Source organism: Phacochoerus africanus, chromosome 5 (genome assembly GCF_016906955.1).
Source record: "Phacochoerus africanus isolate WHEZ1 chromosome 5, ROS_Pafr_v1, whole genome shotgun sequence".
Lineage (NCBI taxonomy): Eukaryota > Metazoa > Chordata > Mammalia > Artiodactyla > Suidae > Phacochoerus > Phacochoerus africanus.
Window position 1 is genome coordinate 14,302,579 of NC_062548.1, and position 27,463 is coordinate 14,330,041.

Sequence of the window (27,463 nt, forward strand, 5' to 3'; positions counted from 1 at the left end):
CAGAAAGGATTTGGCTGTGGGCAAACCCTATCAGTCTCTTCACGTTTCGCCTTGTCATTCTCATGTAAATTGTAATTCTTTATTAGCATGGCCCGCCTTCCGCCCAGGTGCAGGAGGCACAGGCTAAAAGGCAGTGAGGCCACCTCTGTCTTCACAGAGAGCCACCCCACGAGCCAGGACACCAGCGCGGACCACTCCCCAGGACGGGGCAAGGAGCCGAGCCCACTGGGGCCCCTGAGAAAGCACAAAAGGGAGACTGTGAAATTCAAAGAGAAAAAAGCATCTACCCTCTTCAATTGTTAAGGGTACAATATGGTAGGGTTGGCATATTGTTACCAGGGACAGGAGGTCTCTAGAACACACGCATCTCACACAACTAAAACTCGAGACCCATCAAACAGCAACTCCCCATCACCGCCACTCCTGGTCCGTTTTCTGTACGTTTAACTTTGTGTTCTTACAACACACACAAACACACACACACAGACACACACACAGGCACGAGGAAGTTCTTGGAGGAGCTGGGTGAGGGATTTGTTTCTTACCTTGATTGTGGTGAAGGTTTCATGATTGTATGTATGTGTCCTAACTTAGCAAACTGCATACAGCTTTTTAGACGTCAATTATGTCTCCACAATGCCGTTAAGAAAAACAGACACATGCATAACAGATAATTCTATACAAGGGAATAAGAACGATGTTGTTTAAGTGAAAGAAGGGGCTCATCGCACTGGAGTCAACAGAATACACTGTACATTTGGGTGAAAAATACAACAAACTAGAATGCTACTAAAAAGAAGGGAAGGAAGGAGGGAGGAAAGAAGGAAGGAAGGAGGGAAGGAACTCAACCTTATCATTAGGTCAGCTCTTGTTTTTCTCTTTATAAATCCCCCCCGGGTGGACCATCACCCCGACCTCTCGGCTCTGTGCATTCCCCGGCTGCCTTAGGAGGCAGGGGAGCCCCAGAGAAGGACAAAGGATGGGAGGGATACTGGAGGGAGGAGAGAGCCCCACTGTGGGCTACTTAACCTTTCTCTGCCTTCACTTCAGTGAAGAGGAAGGTCTGGGGGAGGGCGAGGGAAGCTGGCTTGATAGGCTCCTTTGAGGTGCTTTAGCTGCCCACGGAAGTGCTCCAGGCACCCCTAAGTGCAGCCTCGGCAGTCATGGCCTCAGTCCTTCCAAAGCCTCTCCCTTACTCCTGCTCACCACTTACCTTCTTAAATATATACAGTGGTTTGCGAAGTGCAGTCCCCAAGCCAGAAGCATCAGCATCACCCAGGAACTTGCTAGAAATACGAATTCCCAGGCCTCATCCCAGACCTGCTAAATCAGATGCTCTGGGATGGGACCCAGCAATGTGAGTTTTGACAGGTTTTCCAGAGGATTCTGGTACAAAGTGTGAGGACCGTTTCTCTAGTAGAAGCTTTGCCTCTCTCTCTAGCCTTGTCTTCATCCACCCCAGAAACATTTAACCAGTGTAGGGAAGGAGAAGAGTCATCTCACCACTGACACCCCCTGAGGGGCACATCTAGTGGGAGGAGCTTGGGGGGGGCGGGGAGTCAACAATTGAATGTTCCAGAAATGTGGAACAGAAGAATCAGAAGAGAAAGATTTAATGGACCAACTCCTTACCAGCGTAAGAGCTTCCAAAAGAATTATAGCTGGACGTCACGATACGGAGGAAACTAGAATTGCTGCTTATCCCTGGACACAGGTGAGCCTCCTAGGGACGCAGCCATGACAGGGAAGCTAAGAACCACGCAGCTGAGAGCCCAGGCCTGATTCTGCATGGAATATTCTTAGCCAGGCCATCAGGAACCTGGCTATCCACTGGAGACGCTTACAGGAGATCGGGCAGCACGCCTGCCAGGTGGCAGGGGCAGGACTCCAAGCGTCAGAAATGCCAGGCAGGGTAACAGAGGCAGCATCCAAGCCCCAGGACAGGACATGGAGGAAGATGAAACTTGCCTACCCAGATCGTAGCTCTGCGGCAGCTTGGCTGGTGCACTTCGCCCTCCCTTTGATAGAAAAAGCAACAGATGCTCCTGTGAGGAAACACTAGGAAGATGAGAGCTGATGGATCCAATCCAACTTGCAGGTTTGGGTGTTTAAATGTATGCAAGGACCTTTTCCCCAGTGCGAGATCTCAGGAGTTCACCGGGGCAAATAAAACTGTGTGCTGAGAAAGAAAGAGCTTACGAGGAAGGCAGAAGAGTTGATAAGATGTCAGAAAGCTCTGAGAAAAACAATATTTTGTCAAGTTAAGGGCAAATTAATCACAGACACATGGACTGCATTTCTCTAAAACTATACACAGCTCTGACAATCAAGGCAGGGAAGGAAGCTGGTAAAATCTGTTTGGGGTTCGTCAGAACAGATTCCAGCATATTTGGGAGTGAGATGCAGAGGGCAGAATGGGGCTTTATGCCCCGCTACTGCAGCAAGACCTTCCTGCGTATTCCACCCTACGTCCTGTGAATCAGAACATGTTCCAGTCCGGCTGGTGGAAACAGGAATTATTTCCGACCTCGGGTGAGCTCTGGGCGCTGTTTTCTAATCCTCTCCATATTCTCTCACCCATAGGTTCATCAGCATTCTGCTAACACATGAGGGGGATCCCTGCAAATCTCCAAGTTTCTCTCTTCCTGCAGCTCTCTTTCTTTTGTTACTCTGCCCTGTGAACTCTAGTCACCTAGACTGCCTGGACTCCCAGCCCCATCTTCGCAACTCAGGGGGCTGGCTGGGCTCTTCTTGGGGGTCTCACTCCCAGTATCACAGCCTGGAAACTCAGCAAAGTGAAGCGGTAGTTGGGCTAACCTCAATTGTTTCTTGTCTCTCAGGAATCACTATTGTTTCTTTGGCGGGGGGGGGGGGGGGGGGGGGCGCATTCCCGAGTCATACATAAGTTCCCAGACTAGGGGGTGAATCAGAGCTGTAGCTGCCAGCCTACCCACAGCCACAGCAACGTGGAATCTGAGCCACATCTGCGATCTACACCACGGCCCACCGGATATCTAACTCATTGAGGGAGGCCAGGGATCGAACCCGAGTCCTCATGGATACTAGTCGGGTTCATCACTGCTCAGCCATGACAGGAACTCCGAGAATCACTATTCTTAAAAAACAAAAACAAAAACAAAACAAAACAAGCAAAACACCATTGTTTTATAAGTTTTGCCTGCTTTTTTGTTGTTTGTTCCAGCAGGATGGTAAATTCCATGCCTGTCCCTCCACCTTGGGAGAAAGCAAAAGTCCTACAGGAGTTTAATCTGGGCCTGAGCCCAGCCACGGGGATCTTGGCAAAGAGGCCAGAGCTGAGAATCTACCACACAGCATCCAGCAGGAATGTTGTCTCTGGAAGGCTCTCTGGGAACCCATGGTCAGCAATCTTATCAGTTATTTTTAACCCCAGCAGTAGTATGAAAATCATCTCAATATCTTCTCTTTGTGCTCATAATGGCTAACTAAAATAGAAGAGTTCAAAGTCAGTTTTACTGAATATAGAGTTTGTTCATTTTCAAAAAATTGAAGACAGCTCGTTGACTCAACTTTTCAATTATAAACCCAATTTATTATAACCATCATGTAATAGAATGATAATATTAAAGCTTTCAAAATAACTTTTAAATAATGGTATTAAAAATAACTGAGATTATATAGCCCCTATAATTTCATATGCACTCTCTTTTTTAAGCTTTTCTAATTTCTTTAACACAGATATATACCTTTAATGGTTATTTGACCTCACATTTGATCAGCTAAAGCTAGGACTCTAATTTAGGTAATTATTTAACTGTAATTTACAATATATAAATAATTGTAGACTCTAACTTTTGGCAAAAAAATGATGGTCACGGGGGTAGAAGTTAGGGGTCTGTTTAAATTTGGAGACCAAAGAGACAAAATAGCAAAATGCAAATCATAATTCTTGATGGAACTCAGTTCAAAAAACAAACAACTGTAAAATATACGTGGGGGGGGAAGTGGGGAAATTTGAATGTGGATTGACTATTAGATCATAAGAGAGAAATATTATAAAACTCACAGATTGGCTCATGATATTATCATTTGTAGGGGAATATTCTTATTCCTAAAACATGAAATGACGAAATAATTTGGGATAAGACATCATTATCTCTACAACTTAGAAATGATTCAGGAAGAATTACATGTATAGGAGTTCCCGTTGTAGCTCAGTGGTTAACGAATCCGACTAGGAATCATGAGGTTGTGGGTTCGGTCCCTGCCCTTGCTCAGTGGGTCAAGGATCTGGCACTGCCATGAGCTGTGGTGTAGGTCACAGATGTGGCTCAGATCCCATGTTGCTGTGGCTCTGGCGTGGGCTGGCAGCTACAGCTCCGATTCGACCCCTAGCCTGGGAACCTCCATATGGCACGGGAGCGGCTCAAGAAAAGGCAGAAAGACAAAAAAAAAAAAAAGAATTACATGTATATATTCACACATACATAAATAAGCAAATATGACAAAATGCTAACAATCATTGAATCTAAGTGGTGGGTGTACAGGTATTCATCATATGATTCATTCAATGTTTCCATGTGTTTGAAAGTTTTAAAGAAGATGGGAAGTGGAGTTCCAGTTGTGGCTCAGGGGAGACAAATCTGACTAGGATCCATGAGGATGCAGGTTCGATCCCTGGCCTCGCTCAGTGGGTTAAGGATCTGGCTTTGCCATGAACAGTGGTATAGGTCACAGATGCCGCTCGGATCCTGTGGCTGTGGCTCAGGCCAGCAGCTGTAGCTCCAATTCAACCCCTAGCCTGAGAATTTCCATATGCCGAGGGTGCAGCCCTTAAAAAAAAAATGAATTTCCTTCCTTATAACAACCATGCATACAATTTTAGATTTGTGTAAATGAAATCTGAAATGTATTTAAACTAGAAATCTATTTAAATATTATTAAAGTGAGTAAACTAGTATTTATGCAAATATATTTGAATGTTTTAAGCCTTCCTTTTTATAATAATAGAAATTCAGATACTTTTTATTGTAGGAACCCATTTCCCAATCGCCTGACAAAAGCAGAGTGAGAAAAAGCCTGCAAAGTTAATGACAATCTTAACATGCAATTTACATGTTAAGATGTACAGTCAGTTCTCATTTTTCCTGGTAGGAATATTCTATAACGTTGCCAAGAACATTAAATTGGCAAGTGCTGAATCATTCCTCTTAGACAAAATATGTACATATATAGATAGATATCTCGCATGGATTGTATTCTTAAACCCTCTCAACAACACATTATGGTAGATTCTACTGTCCAATTTCCCTGATGAGAAAATGAGGTTCAGAATATTAAAGGATTTATGAGTCCACTCCACATACAGGTGCCAGAGTTGGTATTCAAACCTCCATCCAACTGGCCCCAGAGCTGGAGCTTCTTACAACACCCTGTTCTGCCCCTACTGTCTCCATCCTCTGCTCCTCTCGCTATGAAGCTGAAGCAAGATGGCACAGCGCGGACTTGTTTGACTTCAGCTGGGGAGGTGCCCATTGGGCGATATGAATTTCTCGCTGTTCTATGCATGTCTGCAAAGGACCAGAAAGTACAGCAAGTATCGATTTGGGAGTTACAAATAAATCTTAGCAAATTGGTGAATTCACGAATGTAGCCTCTGCAAGCAATGCAGATCGATGACAACTTACAATTGTGAAACTCTCTACCAAATTGTAATGGGCAGTACCCATGTTAAATTCGTCTGTGTGTGTTCAATAGTGCTTTCCCCAGAGAAGGTGCCTGATATATCTTTTATAAACAACTGAATGAATGAATGTAAAGCTAATATCCTAAACCCAATTGGTGGTGCTTTATAGATAAGATAATTCAAGACAAAGACAAACAAGACCAGACAAAGGTTACTTCTAATTCTTTCTAGCCTTCAAAGAAATCAAAAATGAGTAAGCACTTTGGGGAAAAAAAAAAATTAAAGCTCAGGGCATGGCCTCCAGACCATTGGGGGAGGATGGGCAAGAATGCACACTGAGCAGTTGCCAGGCAGTTCCTAACTACAAAATAGGTTGTATGCCTACTGAAATAGGGACTTGCTCTTTCAAAATCAGTACAGATTCTCTCCAGTTCTGAACGGTGCTTAGTTCCCAATCAAAAAAAAAAAAAAAAGCAAATATTATAGAGAATGTGGGTCATTACTGCATGTTACTTACATTAATTGTGAATAAATGCATAAAGTACAAACTTTAGTGCTGGCTCTTTACTCCCCAAAACTTATGATCAGTGCACAATCCACCCCTTCTTTCAAAGCCTGTTGGGTATGGATCACAATACAATCTGAGTAAGACTGGATGACAAGGGAGTTACTCAGGGGTCTAGTGGATAGGATTCAGCACTTTCACTCCTGTGGCCCTGGGTTCAATCTGTGGTCTGGAATCTGAGATCCCACATCAAGCAGCTGAACACTGAGGCCAAAAATAAATAGATAGATAGATAGACAGACAGACAGTCAGTCAGTCAGACAGTCATAGACAGACAGATAGACAGATACTGGATAGGCATTTAACAATAGATAGATAGATAGATAGACAGACAGACAGACAGTCAGTCAGACAGACAGACAGATACTGGATAGGCATTTAACAACCACAACAAAACCATTGGATAACAATCTGTTATTCAGTTCACACACAGACAGCAAAGTGTGTAGCTGTGTTGCTTCTGAATCTCCCAGTGATAAACCTGTGTGGCATATAAAGATGGAGAAGTGGAAGAGGGAACGAAGACCAGAGGGCAGCAAAGAAACAAGAAGAGAGAGTGCTAGAGTTGAAATTTGGTTCTAGTGTCAGTGGGGTTATAGAAGACCCTGAGAATGTCGACACTGCCACAGACACCCTGGATCTGCAGCCAGAAAAAGGTAGTGAAGGCAAATGCACCAACATAAATGAAATTGGGTTTTCTCAAAGGAGATCATGCCCCAGACGAAGTGATGCTGGCAAGAGACTTCACATGAAAGGAACGCTCGGAGATGTTCGATGACTTTGAAAGCACATAGACTGAAATGTTGAAAAGCTGGTTCAAACCTGGAAAGGAGTACGGGCAGTTCACAGAAATGCTCACTCAGTGTCATAAATTAAACAAGGAGAAGCCAAGCACAAAGAAATAAGATGTCATTCTCAATGTTTCAAATGTCTTCAATTATTTTACTAAAGAAATATAGTTTTTTCCTATACATGTGTAACTGACAGCAAGTTTTCATTTTGGTTTTTGTTTTTGCTTTTGAGGGCTGCACCCCCGTGGCATATGGAAGTTCCCAGATTAGTTATCAAATCAGAGCTACAGCTGCTGGCCTACACCACAGAAACTGGGGAATCCAAGCCACATCTGCAACTTAGACCATGGCTCACAGCAACCCTGGATCCCTGACACACTGAGCAAGGCCAGGGATCGAACCTGCATCCTCATGGTTACTAGTCGGATTTGTTTCTGCTGTGCCCCAATGGGAACTCCAGCAAGAACTCCAATACGTTCTGACAAAAAAAAAAAATGTAGGAGTTCCTGTCATGGCTCAGTGGTTAACAAATCTGAGTAGGAATCATGAGGTTGCAGGTTCGATCCCTGGCCTTGCTCAGTGAGTTAAGGATCCGGCGTTGCCCTGAGCTGTGGTGTAGGTCGCAGATGCAGTTCAGATCCTGCATTGCTATGGCTGTGGCATAGGCTGGTGGCTACAGATCTGATTAGACCCCTAGCATGGGAACCTCCATATGCCTCAGGAGCGGCCCTAGAAAAGGCAAAAAGACAAAAAAAAAAAAAGTAAAGGCCATCGAACAATTGTAATTTTCCCTTGAATATTAAGGATGACTGTGTAGGGTTTAAGCTTGTAGGATTATTTAATATTTCCTACCATCATGTGAAGTGGCTAGGATTGACTGTATTGGCAATGATAAAACAATATGCTATTTATCATTAAACAAGGCTAGTAATTAAATACAACAAAATAAAATGGTAATGAAGTTAAAAAATTCCATCTATTGTATTTTTCCATGAAAAAAAAAATCTGTGCATTCCTATAAAACAAGGAACATACTGATAAAGTTCCAGAATTAAACTTTGTGTGAGAGTTGGACGTTTCTTAAACAAAAATTTATAGCTCTGACATTTTCGGTAAGAAAAAAAAAAAAAAACTTTTAAATGTTTACATTTAGAAAAGAGAAACTCCTGCAAAATCTGTCAGGGCTGTGAACAGAAACAGGGAGGGGCTCAGCACGGCCTCTACTGGTTAAAGCCCTTGACTTTCCTTATGACTCCCTAGGGTGTCCCCATACCTAAGATGTCAAGGCCTCGGCCTCCCAGCCAGGCCATCCCCCTTGGAGGCCAGACTACATTTCTTTTTTTCTTTCTTTCTTCCTATTTTTTTTTTAGGGCCATACATGTAGCATACGGAGGTTCCCAGGCTAGGGGTCAAATTAGAGCTGCAGCTGCCGGCCTACACCACAGCCACAGCAACACAGGATCCAAGCTATGTCTGCGACCTACACCACAGCTCATGGCAATGCCAGATCCCCGACCCACTGAGCGAGGCCAGGGATCAAACCCGAAACCTCATGGATACTAGTCAGGTTCACTACCACGGAGCCACAATGGGAACTCTGAGACTACATTTCAATAGCCTTTTTGTGGAACCTACATGGCACTTAGCCATCCTAGACAAGAAATAATTCAATCAATACTTGTGGATTTATTACGATTTTCTAAAATATACACACAATTACTTGAGATAAAGCTACCACCATATCCAGGCCCAACCTCCTCACTGCCACTAAGTTGCAGATCAGATCAAGATGCTCACTTTAAAATTCCTGATACCCCATATTTTACAGGGGACAGAGCAATAAATAAGACCAGCTTTTGGCAGAGGGCCAGATAGAGTCTATCTCACTTGACAACACAAAGACCGAGCATTAAAAGCCCAGTTTGGTTCCCAATTGTTTGTGGAGCACCCACTGTGCCAGGTATAATGCGACGAGCAGGCACCACAGAGATGCAAGAAGCTCTACCTGCCAGGGAGCTCACCACGGCCAGATGGACATGTGTGCGAATGACAGTCTACACGGCTTTGCAAAAGCATGATGGGGAAGTGGTCCTTCTTCCAAGGGATGTTAGGGAAAGTTACAGGGAAGGGGAGGGGACTCCAGGCCAACTACAGGGACAGAGGTGTCCATCAGCCAGAGCGGCAGAAGCGAGGCAGAGAGAGTATGGGAAAATGAGGGCCGTTCCGGGCAGCCTGCTCCGTGTACAGGTGGGAGTGCAGGTGGCCTGGTGGGAATGGCTGGAAATGGTCACTCCAAGGCCGGGAGCCACCGTGATGCCAAAAACTCTACTTTCTTCTCAGTCAGGGGAGACGTGTTCACTCCTTCAAGCAGAGGCAAATGTCGGCCTTGGCTAGTATCACCTCGCCCATCAGTAAGCTCTCAGCCCCACCTAAAGCCCTGCCTGTGCTCACAGCGAGAAAACGACAGGAGGGAGAAGAGGCTTAGAAGGCATGAGCCTACGGAGAATAAGGACCGTGAGTGTTTTTCCACAGCTGTGCCCCCAGCAGGCAACACAGTGCCTAATAGATGGTTGGCAGCCCATCAAGGAGCCCATCTTTAAAGGAGACTTGGGTTGTGCAAAGGAAAATATAAATGGAAGGGGCAGAAACACGAGTTGAAACCTCTCTTCCTAAGCGAGGGGCGTCCTCTTTGACGAAGGCATTTTGGCATAAGATTTTTTAAATTATGTATTTTTACTGTTGAGAGCCTTGACGTTTTCACTTGGCAGGCGCCAAGGGTTTTATTGGGCGCTGAAGCAGCTGCAAAAAGTATTACTGGGCCTTTGCTCTAAGGAGGATCTGGGCCTCCACAAAATAATATTCAGCTGAAACCAAGGGAAAATATAGCTTTTAAGGGACTTCCTGTGGCGAGGGCTGGCCAATAAATTTTAGGAACAGCAATATCTGATACCCATGTTTAAGTTGTTTCCTGCCCCAGGCTGTCGTTTTCTGCCATTTCCCAGCCCCAGTTCTCTAGGGAAGTCCGTGTGGGTGGGTGGACAGGTGAAGGCTGGGCGCCTTTATTCACACTGGGTGTTAAACAGTGGAGAAGGCACAGAGTTACAGACTAGCAGCAACTGGGAGGAGCTGTGGCTGTCAGAAGAACCCCACTCTAGAAGAGGGTGGGGGAAACGCCAAACTTAGCTTAATGAAGCAGAAGAGAGGCTCCAGTTAAATCATTGTGTTAATAAAGAAAGGCTGGTGAAACTGGACACAGGTTATCAACCTGCTGTGCTCCCGCCATAAGGCTTCCTAGCTTTTAGATGGTAGCTGGTGGCCGCAGCCACTTTTCCAGTATTGGAGCCTCTGTGCACATGCTGTGAATTGATGTGCAGGTGGTACCAGAGGCACACCAGCTTTGCTGCTTAAATATGCCACCTGCCACCTGCTAAAACCACCTCCCTCTTTCCCGCCTACTCAGCACACTCAGGCCGTTCCCTGCTGCCGGCACCAAAGGGGATGATAGCTCCCAGTTCTTGGTTCAGGCAAGAACTCACTAAGTGGTCTCTCCGCCAAAATCCATGTCATCATTATGGAGTCAAATCCACCCCACCCACCCCATATGTCCTAGTAAAAAGGCACCATCTCTGAAAACCCTACCGGGTTGCTCTCTTTTCTCATCCCCCTACAAAACTCTTGAGCCTCTGTGTTCAACCAATTGTCTTCTTCATCAGAAAATTTGTTCCCAATAGGCTAAGTAAACGATCTTGAAAGAGAAGCTTCCAAAACAGAGCACGGCAGCCCAAAAGGTTCATTCACTCATTTAACAAGGATTTCTGAGTTACGTGCTATGTGGAAAGAACACAATACGGGTTTTTTGAAGACATACACATTATGGTCACTGTTCTCTTGAGCTCAGTCTTACGGGGGAGACATCCATTCAGCAGGGTAGCCGATGTGAGTCCAAACCGCAGGTGGTGCAGTGAAAGGAAGGAACTCACCTCTCTGAGAGTTTTTAGGAGAAGAGTTGGCTGAGCATGGGCAGCCAAGAACTGCTTCCCTGAAGAAGTGGTGTGTGTGTGTAAGAGGTGGGAATAAGCGACAGTTAACTGGGCCAAGGGGCAGGGATGGGTGAGCCATGTGGCTAGGGGAGGCAGGCAGGTGCCTGTGGATCAAGGGACGGTGCAAATGGGAGGTGCTGAAAGGACTCTAGAGTGGGGAAGGCATAGAGCATGTGAGGCTAGATGGTGCACAGCCTCCACAGCGGCAGAGCACCTGGGGAAAGGCCCGTCCTAGCCGGGCTCCAACGAGGGCTCCAAAAGGACACAAACCTCCCTGAACTGGCCACCTTATGGAATCCCAGCCCCTTGCATCTCAGTGGACACTGCAACTTAACTTGGACCAACAGAAGGTGGTAAAAGTGACTTTGTATGACTTCTGAGGCAGAGACATCGGAGTCTTCCATCTGGAGATGTTGGAAAACTTGCACTACCTTAAAACAGCCATGCCATGAGGAAGCTCAAGCTAACCACACAGAGAGGCCATGTGAAGAGAGATGCCCAGCCAGCACTTTGCCCTTTTAACCCAATGGAGGCGCCAAACACACAAGTGAAGAAATCATCTCAGACACCATCCCAGCTGAAACTTCAGAAGAGTCCAGCCCCGTCCAATACCTAACTTGAGAGACCCCAAGTGGGAAACACGCAGCTACCCCAGGCCACCTACAGAACCGTAAGAGTGAAATAATTTGTGGTTTTAGGCCACTAGGTTTGGGGCTGGTTTGTTCTGCAGAAATAGTAGAAAACAGAAAGTGATGCCTGGAAGTTAGGTGCACACACACACACACACACACACACACACACACTCCTAAAATATGGCACAAGACATTGATGCCTGGAAATCAGGTGCGCGCACACACACACACACACACACACAATCCTAAAATAAGGCACAAGACATGAAAATGTTCCAGTGATTCCATAGAACTGTCCATGTCATGTCCTGAAGAGCAAATGCTGCCCAGACAGGCTTAAGGGCACAGTGCCTGATGGACAGAAGTCAGCTGCTGTCTATCTGCTGAATTTCTAGTCTTTAATTTGAGTCTGAGCTAGCCTGATGGACACTGATAGTTCTGTGCATCCTTCTGGGCATATGGTGCTCTAAAATTGTAACAGAGTTGATTAATAAGGTGTCTCTATTTCCCCTCTTCCGTTCATTGCCACTTTCAAGAAAACAGCAAAAGTGGGTGGCAAAATATAGCCCTGTCAGGATCCTGCCTTAACAGAAATAAAGAAAAATGTGAAACTGTCAAATCTCAAGTGTTCTATATCCAGAGGTACATTATCACGTCCTCTCTGACATCCCTCAACATCCCATAATGTTCCCATCAGTGAAAAAAACAACGGCGATGTGCAGATGCTTCTTCTGGGTTTATTTCGTCTGATGTGGTGATGACCAGGGTGATTTTTGAATCCCAACAAGACAGGCACATGCAACATCCTGCCCTCCCAGTTGGACAGAAATATACTGTATTTATTAGATTGGCCAGGTTAAAATGCCCAGTAAGATTCACCTTGGTCTGGGGACGAATTCTAGTTTTATTGGTAGAGACTGTGGGTGTCACTTAATGTAGCTAACAATGGCATTTGTTTATTTCTTCATTCAAAAATATCTCCTTCAATGCCTCCTATGAGCCAGGTACTGTGCTTTCCTAATCCACCACTGTCAGCGATTGCGGTCTCAACTTGCGGAGCTGCATTTATTTAGGACCTCTGGTAGAGCGGCCTCTGAGTCCAGGTTTGCCGTGATGGTCTGTGTTTTTCTATCACTCAGATTTCCAGAGTGGCACTGGCATCATTTCCTTCAGGATGCCTGGTTATCCCATTCTGTCCTCAATTCCAAGAACCATTGCCCGTCCTCCTTTTGCTTTGTTTACGTTAGCTGCGGTCCATTTTTATTGCTGACAACTTAGGAACGCCAGCTGATACATTCCTACACAGAGATCAGCGGGCAAGGAGTTATATTTGCTTCAGAACTTCTCTCCAGCTTCAAATAAAACAGAGAGCCCTGCTTTGTGTCAGTCTTAAACCTTTCCAGCTTCAGTGTCACTTATATGCAATGGAAGCAGTCACTTTGGGTCATATTACCTTGTGTGCCAGACCTAGTGGGGGAATCCAAACTGAAAAGGCACAGCTCTAGAAGCTGAGAGTACACATCTCATCCACCTTACTAGGTCATAAGCTCTTGGCTATGAGGGACTTGGACGTGTTCATTTTGTATCCTAAAATATTCTTAGGCATATGTGCCTCAAGGGCTAGAGAGATTTTTGTTTACTTGTTTTGGGTCTTTTTAGGATTGCACCCACGGCATATGGAAGTTCCTGGACAAGGGGTAAAATCAGAGCTGGAGCTGCCAGCCTACACCACAGCCACAGCCACACCAGATCCGAACCACATCTGCAACCTACACCATAGTTCATGGCAATGTCGGGTTGGATCCTTGATCTTTAACCCACTGAGCGAGGCCAGGGATCAAACCCGAGTCCTCATGGATACGTGTCGGGTTCATTACTGCTGAGCCACCACGGGAATTCCAAGAGATGGTTTCTGAGACTCATTAGAATGTAGACTCATTGGAAGGATGGGAGTCTTGGAAATAGATGAGTGTCTCTGGAGACTGGAGAGGATCAACCATCGACATGTAAGAAAAGAGAGGTGGAAAGAAAAGCCAGTAACAGAGGCAGAGGAAGCAGAAATGTAAGAACCAAGCCTGTTAACACAGAAGGTGGAGGAGACCCACGTTTCAAAAACTGGATAACTGTCAACAGTACCAAAAGCTACAGAGAGTTTAGGTAAAGTGAATGCTAAGAGGAGTTCAAAAAATTTGGCAATGACAACAAAAAGATCACTGTTGGGAGTTTTCTTGTGGTGCAGCAGGTTAAGGATCCAGTGTTGTCACTGCAGTGGCTTGGGTCACTGCTGTGGCACGGGTTCAATCCTGGGCCTGGGAACTTTCACATGCCGCAGGCACAATCAAAAAAAAAAAATCATTGATGACTGAAAAGCTTATTCCCAGCAGAACGATGGCAACCAAACCCAGGTTGTACTGGCTGGGGAACCAAATCCAGGCATGACTCTTTACTGTGGTGATAAAAGAGAAGAAGAAAGAAAGGGCCATGCTCTATGGCTAAAATAAGATGGAGAGGAGCTGTGGCTGTTCTTTGTAAAGCAAGAAATTATTAAATGAATAATTATTTTTAAAATGAAATGTCCTGGTTAGTGCTTCATTCTCTGACTCCTGCTAAATGGCAAATTCAAAAAATATACCCCAAATTCAAATACAAAAGTAACTGGTATTTGTGAGGAACTTCGTGGTCTTCAAGGCATGGGTTCATGCCCTCTTTCTCCGGTATTTAAGGAAAACTGATTTACTCAAAAGCCCAAAGGAACAATGGTCTTGTATTGAATCTAAGACAAACTAAGACTCTAAAACCCTCCCTTTGATCAGGGACTGAGAGCTCTTGATAAGAATACTGTAGTAATCCTCCCACTCTCCACCCCCTAAAAAAAAAAAAAAAAAATGTAGCAAACGCTGATGCAAATAGCAAGTGCTTCTTTGTGCTTTGAACTAAAAATCATCCAATGCCAGCAGAGCAAGAAAAATGTCCCCATGAAGATTTTTCTCTCATAAACACAAAGACAAAAACCCACTTCCTTAACATGGTCCATGGGGCTTAGAAAGAAAAGCCAAGGTCACTTTCATGCTATCTGGATGCCAAAACTTGTATCCCTGTAAGAATGCATTTTTCTCATTTTAGGAATGTCCTCTTCAGGTTGGATTTTTGTTTGTTTGTTTGTTTTTGGGGTTTTGGTGTTTTTTTTTTTTTCTTGTCTTTTTGCCATTTCTTGAGCCGCTCCCGTGGCATATGGAGGTTCCCAGGCTAGGGGTTGAATCGGAGCTGTAGCCGCTGGTCTACACCAGAGCCACAGCAACACGGGATCCGAGCCGCGTCTGCAACCTACACCACAGCTCGTGGCAACGCCAGATCCTTAACCCACTGGGCAAGGCCAGGGATCGAACCCGCAACCTCATGGTTCCTAGTCGGATTCATTAACCACTGCGCCACGACGGGAACTCCCCAGGTTGGATGTTTTATAGCCACATAGCCACAGGTAAATATGATAAAACAGCTCAGCGGAGCCTTTCTACCCTGCATCCTCCCCGCCCACTCACCAGCCAACTTCGTGAGGGAAGGGGCCTTGTCCATCCAGGTCATGGTATATTCTCAGGACAGAGCCCAGTGGCTGGCATGTCGTAATTTTCTATTGAATTAACTAGTGCTTTGGCTAAGGCCTTTATCATCTCCAGCCTGAAAAATGATGTTCGCTAACAGTTGCCTTTGCCTTTATTCTCTTTTCCTTGTATCAGTTATCTCTTGCCATGTAGCAAACCATCACAAAATGCAGTGTCTTAAGTGTCTTAAAACAATGGCAACCAATTATTTTGCCCTTGAATGTGAAATTTTGTCAAGGCTCAGCAGGGTCAGCCCAGCTCTGTAGCACGGGGCATTCGATGGGATGGCTCTGCTTGGGGCTGAAGTCTACCTCTCAGGTAATGCACTCCATGGCAGGCAAACTGGTGCAGATTGTCAGCTGGGAGCTCAGCTGTGTCCGCGGGGGTCTTGAATTCCTCTCTCTGTGGACTTCTCTGTAAATGCTCAGGCATCCTCTTGGCATGGTGGCTGAGTTCCCAGGCAAGCATACCAAGAGAGCTGAGCGGAAGCTCTATTTCCTCTTTGGATCTGGTTTGGAAGTCAGGTAGCACTGTAAGTCAGCCTGGGGAGTTCCCACTGTGGCTCAGTGGGTTAGGAGCCGGACTAGTATCCTTGAGGATGTGAGTTTGATCCCCGGCCTCACTCAGTGGGTTAAGGATCTGGTGCAGCTGTGCGTTCTGATGTAGTTCACAGATGTGGCTCACATTCCACCTTGCTGTGGCTGTGGCTATGGTGTAGGCCAGCAGCTGCAGCTCTGATTTGGCCCCTGGCCCAGGAACCTCCATATGCCACAGGTACAGTCCTAAATTTAAAAAAGAAAAGTCAGCCCAGATACTCCTCCACCATGAAAGTATCACCCTCATGCTGCACGAAGAGCATGTGGCATGTCTGATACTGTTGCTGCCGCTTATACAATTGGCTACATCCTCTCTAACCATCTTTCTCAAGGCTTCTGTTTTTCTGAAACATGAATCTGACTGAGGTAACTCCCAGCTTAAAATGTTCCCTTTTACTAAAAGGATAAATCCCATACGCCTAGTGGAGGCCCAGAGAGCCTGGAGGGCATAAAAGCCTCCCATGGCCTGGTGCCGAATCCTTCCGAGGTTCACGGTCCACCTGGCCCCCAAGTTCATGCCAGGAATACCTTTGTGCTTCCTGCTATCTCCAGCAGGTCAGTTCACGTCTCTGATCAGGTGCACCCTCACCTGGAAAGGATGAATGATGCTCCTCACCACTGATCCTCTCCCACCAGGAGGATGAGGATCCTCTCCGTGCATCATCCAGAGCAGACGTCCATTGGACTTTGCACCCTCTATTTTAAGGGACCATTCACTTTTCAGTTTGTCCTTGAAAATGACCTCCTGGAGAGTATAAAGGTTATTTTATTCATATATATACACATATATCCATAGATATAGTATATATCCCAGAACCTCACAACAAGAAAAGTTATCACTAGATCAAAGGACAAAACTGTGACACACCCACCGAGAATAAGTAATTGAATATCACCATAAATGGCATGGCTAGAATTTTAATCTGCATCTTCCTGGTTCTAAAGTCCTCACTCCCCATCGAAAGTGATCTACATGGTGCTTGAATGTACCACTAGCACAAGTAAATATGAAGAGAGAGATAAATAGTTTCTCCAGCTCTCAAGAAGAACAAAATAAATTTAACAGATAAATTTAAAGACAGCATAAAAACAGACAATAATCATAAAACAAAGGGCCATAAGCTTAGGGCATCATCCTTTTGAAAGTCTAGGAAAAAAGAACTAAGACTTAGTGCTTCTTATACCCATGCCCTGCCAAAAAGCAGAAAAGAATAAAGACGGTCAATGGCCACAATCCTAAAATAACTCATAAATACCTCGTAATGTCTAGAGAAGCAGCCAAGGGAAAAGATGAAGGAACACTTCAAAAACTAAAACCCTCCCCCACAATCTCAGTGTCTCACCTTTGCTTTTCCCTGACTGGGAGGAAAGCTAGAGAGGGAATAGAGAATGATTATAATTGCTCAAAGCTAATTACCTCCAGCAATAACAGGGATTTAGCAACACAGTAAAGAAAATAAATAAGACAAGATATCCTGCGGGAGGGAGGGACTTGCAAGGAAAGGAAACACAAAAGAGCTGGTTTTGCCTCCCTCTTCCCACAGAGCAAAACATGGGGACCAAAATCCCTGGGTTTCACTTTGTGTATCTTCTGTGGGCTGGGAGCAGAGTAAGCAGAGCAACTGGGGGGGGGGGGGGGGAGGTGAAATCAGGGAAGAGAAACACTGGGACTAAAAGTCTGTTTGAAGTTAAATTTTAGGACTCTGCCTGGAATTAGAAAAATGACCCGAAGCCCAAGAGTAACCTTAGTGATAACCCTAGGATGACTTTTTTTTTTTTTTTAACTTATTTGCAGAAGGAAAAGCAGAAATTGGTCCACTAACCATAATGGCTACATTCTAGCTTGTTCCCTCCTCGCTCTCTTTCACACACACACACACACACACACACACACACACACACACATTCTTCTCCCAAACTAACACTCTGCAAGAAGAAGATTAAAGAAATACCAGAGTCAAGGAAACTTGACTCCAACTCTATTGGAACAAATAGCACTGACTATGCTAAATAGGAATAAACAGGCAGAGGGAGGGAATAAGTCTTAGCACTCATGTTACATAACTCATGCAAAATATAGAAAAGGAATCACACCACCATAAATCAACTATACTTCAATAGAACTTTAAAAATGCAAATAAATAAATAAAATGAAAGAGTATTGTGCAAAACACAGTTATTGGATACATATTACAAAAAACTGCATTTAAGATATTTAAAGAAATAAAAGGTGTAACTTTTTTTTTTTTTTGCATTTTAGGCCCGCACCTGCGGCACATGGAAGTTCCCAGGCTAGGGGTCGAATTGGAACTACAGTTGCTGGCCGAAGCCACAGCCATAGCAACACCAGATCCAAGCTGCGTCTGCAACCTACATCACAGCTCATGGCAACACCAGATCCTTAACCCACTGAGAGAGCCCAGGGATGGAACCTGAGTCCTCATGGCTATTAGTCAGGTTCATTACCACTGAGCCACAACAGGAACTCCCAGGTATAACTTTTAAATGATCAAAAATTAAGAAACTTCCAAAACAACCACACAGATCTGAAAAAGAACTATGTAGAACCTCTAAATATAAGGGAACATTTGATTATTAAAATTTAGAACTCAGCATGGTTGAAAGAGCTGAGAAACTCAACTAAAAAGAGAATTAATGAGCTGGAAGTAGACAGGAAAAGCTGATCTAGAATGGAGCACAAAGAGACAAGGAGGTGGAAAATTTGAAACAGTAGGAAGGGAAAAATGATACAGTCTTAACACCCACTCAAACCAAAATTCCAAATGAAGAAAAATGTACAGAATAGAGAATAGGAAATGATAAAAGAGCTAAAGGCTAAGAGGTTTCCAAAAATATTAAAAGACATGCACCTCTACATTTAGGAAACAACAAATCTAAAACAGGATACTTAAAGAGGATAGCAGGTGTATCCACTGTACATCATAGTAGAACCACAGAATACCAAAGGCAAAGAAAAAGAAAGAAAATCTTAACAGTAGCCAGGGAGAGGAGTTTCCCTTGTGGCTCAGCAGGTTAGGGACCCAACATTGTCTCTGTGAGGATGCAGGTTTGATCCCTGGCCTTGCTCAGTGGGTTAAGGAACGAGCAGTGCCACAAGCTACAGCTTCCATTCGACCCCTGGGCCCAGGAATTCCATATGTCTCAAGTGCGGCCATAAAAATAAAAAAATAAAAAAGAGTAGCCAGGGAGAGATATTGGATCACCCACCAAACGATGCCAATTATACTGCCTCCAGATTTTTTTTAACAGAAACTACTAAATCCAGAAAAGCATAGAATAATAACCTGAACTGTCTGAGAGGCTGTCATTTTTATTAATGCTTCACCGTTAAGTGAATCTAAGAACTCACAGAGAGGGAAAAATGGCCCAACAGTAATAACTATGTTGGAAATTTTTACTAAGATAGAGACTTAGATTAGAAAAGAAATACTAAAATAACAGGATATGCTATTTCATACACACACAAAAAAAAAGGTGTTGAAAATACATCCAGATACTCCATGGTCCCATCCAAGAAAGAGTAATAAACCCAGTAGAAAGTCACAGAACCACTGAGTCTATGACCCAAAGACCTCGCTAAAGGAACATCCAAAGGACACACGTCGGGGAAAAGGAGATGTTCTACAGGGGACCGTCTCCGAGTCAAGAAATAATGTTCACGAAATAAAGCAAGAGTCATTGCAGAAGATCTAAAGCAGATGTTGGCAAACTTAGGAAACATGGGTCAAATTCAGCCCACCACCTATTTTTGAAAATAAAACTTTATTGAAACACAGCTTTTTCATACTGTCTATAGCAGTTTCTACAGCACAGAAGCAGAACCGACTGACTGTAACAAAGACCCTACAGGTGGCAAATCTGGCCCTGTACAGAAAATGGTTGCCAAGCCCTGATGTAAAGCATTTGCAAAATAAAACAACAAAAATAATAGTTTATGGGTTAAAAAAATCAGCCAAAAATAGTGATCTACAATAATACGTAAAATAGGATAGGTGAATTTACACTGTTTTTTGTTTTGTTTTGTTTTGTTTTTTGTCTTTTTTGGGGCCGCACCCAGGGCATATGGAGGTTCCCAGGCTAGGAGTCTAATCAGAGTTGCAGCTGCCGGCCTGCGCCACAGCCACCGCAACGCCAGCTTCGAGCTGCGTCTGCGACCTACACCACAGCTCATGGCAATGCCAGATCCTTAACCCACTGAGCAAGGCCAGGGATCAAACCCGCAACCTCATGGTTCCTAGTTGGATTCGTTTCCACTGCGCCATGACAGGAACTCCAAGATAAGTGAATTTAAAGTGTTCTAAGGTCAGGAGTTCCCACGCAGCTCAGAGAGTTAAGGATCCAGCATTGTCACTGCAGTGGCTCGGTGGTTGCTGCACACGGGTTCAATCTCTAGCCTGGGAACTTCTGCATGTCACAGGGGCAGCCATAAAAATAAATAAATAAAATGTTCTAAGGTCTATTATTACTTGGAGAGAAAAGATATTGGTTAACTTTGCATTTTAAGCTCTTTACGTATATTAAAATTTTAACAATGGTGACTAAAAAAAATATATATATATATAGTGAAAACTTTCAAAACAGTAGAGGGGAAACATGAAATTTAAAAATACCATAAATCCAGGGAGTTGTCAATGAGGCTCAGTGGTTAAGGAACCCAACTAGTATCCATGAGGACTCGGGTTTGATCCCTGGCCTCACTCGGGGGTTAAGGATGCGGTGTTGCCCTAGACTGAGCTGTGGTGTGGGTTGCAGATGCGGCTCGGATCCCATATTGCTATGGCTGTGGTGTAGGCCAGCAGCTACAGCTCCAATTCACCCCCTGGCCCGGGAAACTCTCTATGCCTCAGGTGCAGCCCTAAAAACACAATAAATAAATAAATAAATAAAAAAGAAAGAAATAAAACCATCAATTCAAAACAAGACAGAAGAAGAAAATGACCAAGCAGAAAAAAGACAAATTGAATAAAAAGAATTATAATGCTAGAAAGAAGTTTAATGTCTCTACAGTCATAAATGTAGAGCCTGACTAATATTCACCACTAAATAGAGAATTGGTGATGCTTACTGATTCTATATATAATAGACTTAAATGCAAAAAAAAACCCACCTTTATCAATAAAGAAGGTTATATCATGATCAAAGATTTGCTTTACCAGGAATATTAGCAATTCTATATTTGTCCATGATTAATAGCAGTCTCATTTATAAGATAAAATTACAAAACTATAAGAGACATTGTCTAATCCATCAACAGAATGAGAGAGTAAAATGCCTATTTCCTAGGAATATATAAAGCAGACAATCAGCAAGCTATCAAAGGTTTGAACTACACAATTAACAAGCTTGACCTAATGAATGTGTGTGTGTGTGTTCATGCATCAAACAATTACAGGAATCATATTCTTACCAACCACTCAGAGCATTTATAAAAATTGACATCACTGCAGCTCAGAGAGGTCTTAAAGATTTTGTAGAACCAACACCTAGTAGACCACCTTGAACCACATTGTTAACTTAGAAATCAGCAATAACGTTAAATCCAATGCATTCGGGCATTTCAGAAGAACGCTTTAAAAACAAATCTTTTTATTGTGGATATTTCCAAGCATATATATAATCAATCTTATGTTTTCATCAACATTCAAACACACACAAAAACACACATTTAAAATAACTCTTGGGGGCAAACTATTGCATTTGGAGTGAATAAGCAATGAGATCCTGCTGTACAGCACAGGGAACTATATCTAGTCACTTGTGATGGAACATGATGGAGGATAATGTGAGAAAAAGAATATATATATATATATATATATATGACTGGGTCACTTTGCTGTACAGTAGAAAATTGACAGAACGCTGTAAACCAACTATAATGGAGAAAATAAAAAGCATTATTAAAAAATAAAAAATAACTCACGGGTCAAAGAATAAATCATCATGGGAATATTTAAATACTTGAGACTGAACCATAATAAAATCTTCTACATTAAAACTGTTGGCATCTACTAAAGCAACACTCAACTGCTTACATTAGAAAAGATAAAGACTAAACATTAATGATCAAAGCATCTAATTTAAGAAGTTAGTAACAAAATGCAGAATAAACACAAAGAAAGTAGGAAGAAAATAATAAAGCTAAAATTAATAAAGCCTAAAATAATACTAAGGACCATCAAAGATGAAAGTGCGTTCTGTGAAAAGATTTAAAAAGTAAACAGTCTTTTACTGAAGGTACTTAAAGAGAAAGAAGGTACAATATTGTGACTGAAAAGGCATAACTCAGAACAGATTAAAATAAAGACAGTGGAGTTCCCGTCGTGGCGCAGTGGTTAACGAATCCGACTAGGAACCATGAGGTTGCGGGTTCGGTCCCTGCCCTTGCTCAGGGGGTTAACGATCCGGTGTTGCCGTGAGCTGTGGTGTAGGTTGCACACGCGGCTCGGATCCCGCGTTGCTGTGGCTCTGGCGTAGGCCGGAGGCTACAGCTCCGATTGGACCCCTAGCCTGGGAACCTCCATATGCCGAGGGAGCGGCCCAAGAAATAGCAAAAAGACTAAATAAATAAATAAATAAATAAATAAATAAAGACAGTAAGAGACATGATATACACAATAAGAGAATATTATTAACACCCTAATACTGAAAAATTTGAAAACTGATAATAAATGGACATTGTCATGAGGGGAAAAGTATATCAAAGTTACTCAAGAAGAAACAGAAAATCTGAGGCTCCTAAAACAACTAAATAGATTAAATCAGTATCTTACCCAATAGTAAAGAACAGATTCATAGAATGCCCCCGTAATAAGCAGGCTTTCTGTTTTAGGGGATTGTTTTCTTCTTTTGTGTTACTCACACAAAATAAGGTTATTTACATCATAGTAAGCCACGGTCTTCAGCTACCAAATATACTGTTTGGACACTTAGGGAAAACTATACAAATACCAAATACTTCAAGCGCCCAGAAAATAGGTCACAGAACTAAACTTAACGGGTAAGTTCTCCAAAACCAAAGAGCAAGGCATTGATATTTAAGGCGCTTCAAATAAAGTCTTTACGAAAGTTGAGTTTCACAATAAAGAATGTGAAGGGGATTAAAAGGGACAAACGTTCAGCTATAAAATAAATAAGTCACAGGGATGCAATGTACCTACAGGGAATATAGTCAATAATATTGCAACAACTTCGTATAGTGATAGATGGTAACTGGTCATTTCATAACGTATAAAAAGAGAGCATCACTGTTGTACACCTGAAACTAATATAATACTGTATGTTAATGATAACTCATATTTTAACGGTATCCAGAGGGAAAGGAGATGATTTGTCAAGTCACCCAGATGGGGAAGGAAGACATTCCACCCCCTGAATTTTCCCTTGAAATCCTGAAGCGGATCAAAAAAAGTGCCTCGGAAAGTTTTCCTGAGCAGATGTGCAACAATATGTCCCAGGCTGCTGTGTTTATAGTTCTCTGAGCTGTAGGTTTCCACCTTCCCTGGGTTAAATTTCCACTCGACGGTTTCCCAGGGCTCTCATGGCGAACGGCAATTCCTGCCTCGCTGTCCCTCCCCTCAGCTGTTCGCTTTTTGTTTAGGAAACCTGGACGCATCAAGAACAGGTGGCTTTAGATTGTCAGAACGGAAACTCACTTGTGGCCTTGCAGTGGAGAGGGAGAGGGGAGCACACACGTTCTCCTGCTATACAGAGCAGGAAAGAACACTCCCCCAGTTATCCAAAGGCACTTCTGGAAACTGCTTCATCCTGTTACATCCGACAGTCAAGGCGGGTGGACATGGAACGAAAGAAGGGAAGCAATACAGCCATGGACTTTTCCTTCCTGCCTCTGCCCCGTCCACATTTAGCATGAGCTCATGACCATGCATCCAGTGGATGCGATTAAAGGCACCTTCATGCCCAGTCCACTGGGAACCGGAAATGTTGCTTACAATTACCTGCCACCCTCAGCCATTTCCATGCCTGTTTAAGCCAGCATTGCACTAACAACCAGAGGGGAACTGCGGAAAAAGCATGGTTTGGAAGGGAGATGAACCTGAGTTTATATCCTGCGTCGTGGTGGTCTCACGCCTCACAGTTTGGGATGTGCTTCAGCAACACTTAATTTTAACATACCGTTACCAAAGCTTTAATTAAAAACCCCCAATCCCCCTGGACTTGCTATTTGTACTGGATTCGGTTACGCCCTGTCCCAGACCCACATAATTGCCCTGCTTTCTGGCTGACACAGCCCCAGAGCAAGATCTCTGCTGCCGATGTCACTGCCGTTACAGACCGAGTGCCCGCAGCAACAGCTCCTACTGGTCCCTGATGTCACCTCACACCTGTGCCATGCACCTCTGCATCACAGCCACCACTTGGGGGCTTTCATAGCTCCTAAGGTGCAGAGTGCCCCAGGACCCACCAAGCATCCACACTTCACCTGGAAATGCAGGGCCAACCTTGGACAATGGGAGATGGATTGTCCCTCCCCAGGCAATAGGGCCTCTCTGAAGGCTCCTTGGGTGATGGAGATGTTGCCTTCCAGAGAACCCATCATCAGCTGGAAACACACACCCTATATTTGCTCCCCTGCTTTCAGCCTCACTCCTGCCACTCTGGGATTGCCGCCCCCACCCCCCCCAATAAAGTGGTAAGTCTTATGCTCTTAAGCCTTAGGCTTTATTTTTCAGGGAAACTGGAACGAGATACCCTTCTTTTAAAAATGGGTTTCATCCTTTCTCTCTGTGCTGCCACTTTCAGGAACTTGATTCCTATGTATAAGCCAGGGGCTCAAGCCAAAACTGACCACTCACACACACTCACCAGCCTGCCCCTTGCCTGATTCCCACCCTCACACTAAATCCATCACAGAACTAGCACTAGATCAGGTATAAAGCAAAGGCTCAGCTTCACTTTCTAAAAGAAACTTTCTGCTTAAGCATTTCACAGCTACATTTTTTTAAGTAGCCAGAAAGTGAACCCTGAAGAATCCTTTTCTCAAGCAACTGTTAGCAGTAAAATACAAGACAAAAAAAAAAAAAAAAAAAAGAAGAAGAGCATCATTCTTCAAGGCTGATTGTCATCACAAATTAAAGCGTTTTAACATTCAAGTGTGATAGCTTATTTTTAGGCAGTTGGATGGCTTCTTTAAATTTTACTGACAAGAAAAAAATAATTTTAAAAATAAGAATGTTTAAAAGGAATTACTCTAATCACGCTGAGTGATGTAGAAAGGAGACATAAAAGAAAATTTTCATTTTGCTTGTCTATTAGGTATTATGTTGCGTTTCATGTTTCTGAATCACTAGATTTAAAAAAAAAAAAGCAAATGACTTCACTGTTATGATTTGTTTTTGCACAATGAGGTCCTACTGCAGAGCACAGGAAACTATATCCTATACCTGGTCTCTTGGGATAGACCATATGATGGAAGACAATATAAGAAAGGCAGTGTGTGTGTATATACATGTATTTAAAAAACTGGGTCATTTTGCTGTACGGCAGAAATTGTCACAATATTGTAAATCAACTATAATAAAAAATTAATTAAAAAAGAATAATAGTGATTTATTTCTCCTATTGTTATGGCAAAATAAAATATTTTACATGAAATATTCATTTCTGTTTTTTAAATGCTTAGGATTTTAATTAGTGGAGGGAATGACAGGAGGATCCCATGTTGCCCAGTGGCTACACTCTGTTTTATCAAATTTTACCCCTTCATGATTAGGACCCAGAAAATCTTGAACTGCCTGGTGGTTCTTTGATAAACCACACATCTTGAGATATGAGTTTTTCTATCAGAGCACTCCAGCCTTTTTATAAACCCCTATCTTCTTTCAGTGATGCTACATATACAGCACAAATATCGATACTAAAGTGAAATCTGAAAAGAACCACATGCTTTATGTAAGCAAATCTATTCACTCATTGGCTCTTTACCCCACAAAAGCAGCTGTCTCAGCCACAATTCAAGACTTCAGACAGATCTCATTCGGCCTATCGGGACTCACACACACACAGATAACCTGAAAGACTGCAACTCAACGAATGTGCTGCCTCCTATTCGATTCTGAATAACCAGGTAGATAGAGATCGTTCGTTCAAACAGACAAACTAAAACGTGTACTGAGCCCTGCCATCAGGCACTGGGCTCACCATTTTGCAGATGTTATCTCCTTTGATAATGTGTTAGTTAGGGTAACATTAGCTGCTGTAACAAGTGAGACCCCCAATCTCAGTGGATCATCACACTCTCTGGAATGTCATCCAACTGGCAGACAGGGATAGAAGAGGTGAGAAAAGTACACCCTTTTCCTAATCACTTCTGGCCACACCCAGCAGAAAGCAGCTGGGGGCGGGGGGCAGGGGGGCAGTCAGCAAACATAGTCACTGGCTAGACAGTCCATTCTCAGAGACTGTCTACACTCCCCACGTTCTCAGAGACAGTCTATCCTCCACAAAAGGGAGCAAGCTTTTAGGGGCTAACTAACCATCTCGCTTGCTCCCTCTCTCTCTCCCTCCTCACCTCCCTCTTTCTCTCCTCCTTCTCCCCACCATACACACACACACACACACACACACACATACACACCCTATGAAGTAAGCATAATTTTCCCATATTACTAATAATGAAGTGGGCTAAGAGAGGTTTTGAAAATTTTCTAAGGTTTAATAACTCCAAGTCTATAAGATTCCAAAACTCTGGATCTTTCCCATACATCGTTTAACATGTAACCAGCATTCGTTGGTACAGCTCTGTCAATAGACAGAGCACTTGGGGCTTATTGGGAACTGATGTGTGAACCAGCATGGCCCTCCCCTGTCCATATCAATAATGTATGTCTCATAATTTTATTCAATCCATTTTAAATAAAGTAGGGTGTACCCCAGAGGACTTTAAACGATATATTTATTTATTTACGAAGGATTTTCTTCTTCCAGATTCCTTTTAGAGACTAGCATAACGTTTTCACAGAATAATAATTTTTAACATGGCAAGAATTGTTTTATAAAATATATAGGTTTGGTTGCAATGTGAATGGAAAGCTTATGTTCATAACTTTTTAAAACAGCTTCGAGTTGGTTTGTGGTTCACTAAAAATAAAAGTGATGCCTGGAACTAGTTCTTCCTGGGTTCAGTAAACTAATGTGATTAAGTTCTGGTTTAGAGTTAAGTCAAAGTCGGCTTCCTTGTAAAACAAGGGTCTTATTTCAAACAAGATAGCTTGCGTGTATGTGTGTGTGTGGGGGGGTGTTTAAGGCTTTCTGTATACAGTTGTTTAATCCTTCTTTGAAGCAATAAATCTTGGATATGATGAATAGCCCTTCTACTTTCCTGTCATGTGCTCCCCTCTAACTCTGTCCCCACCAATTCATTTCATTTCTATTTCTATTTTGCTTTCTATGGTTTATTCTATTGGCTGTCGAGGTAATTAATGTCATGTTTCTGAGTTCAAGTTTCCAGGGACCCTCAACTGGAAAATAAGCATGACGGGTGTCCCAGTGATCTATCTCTGTATAACAAACCAATCTAAAATGTAGTGACCCAAAA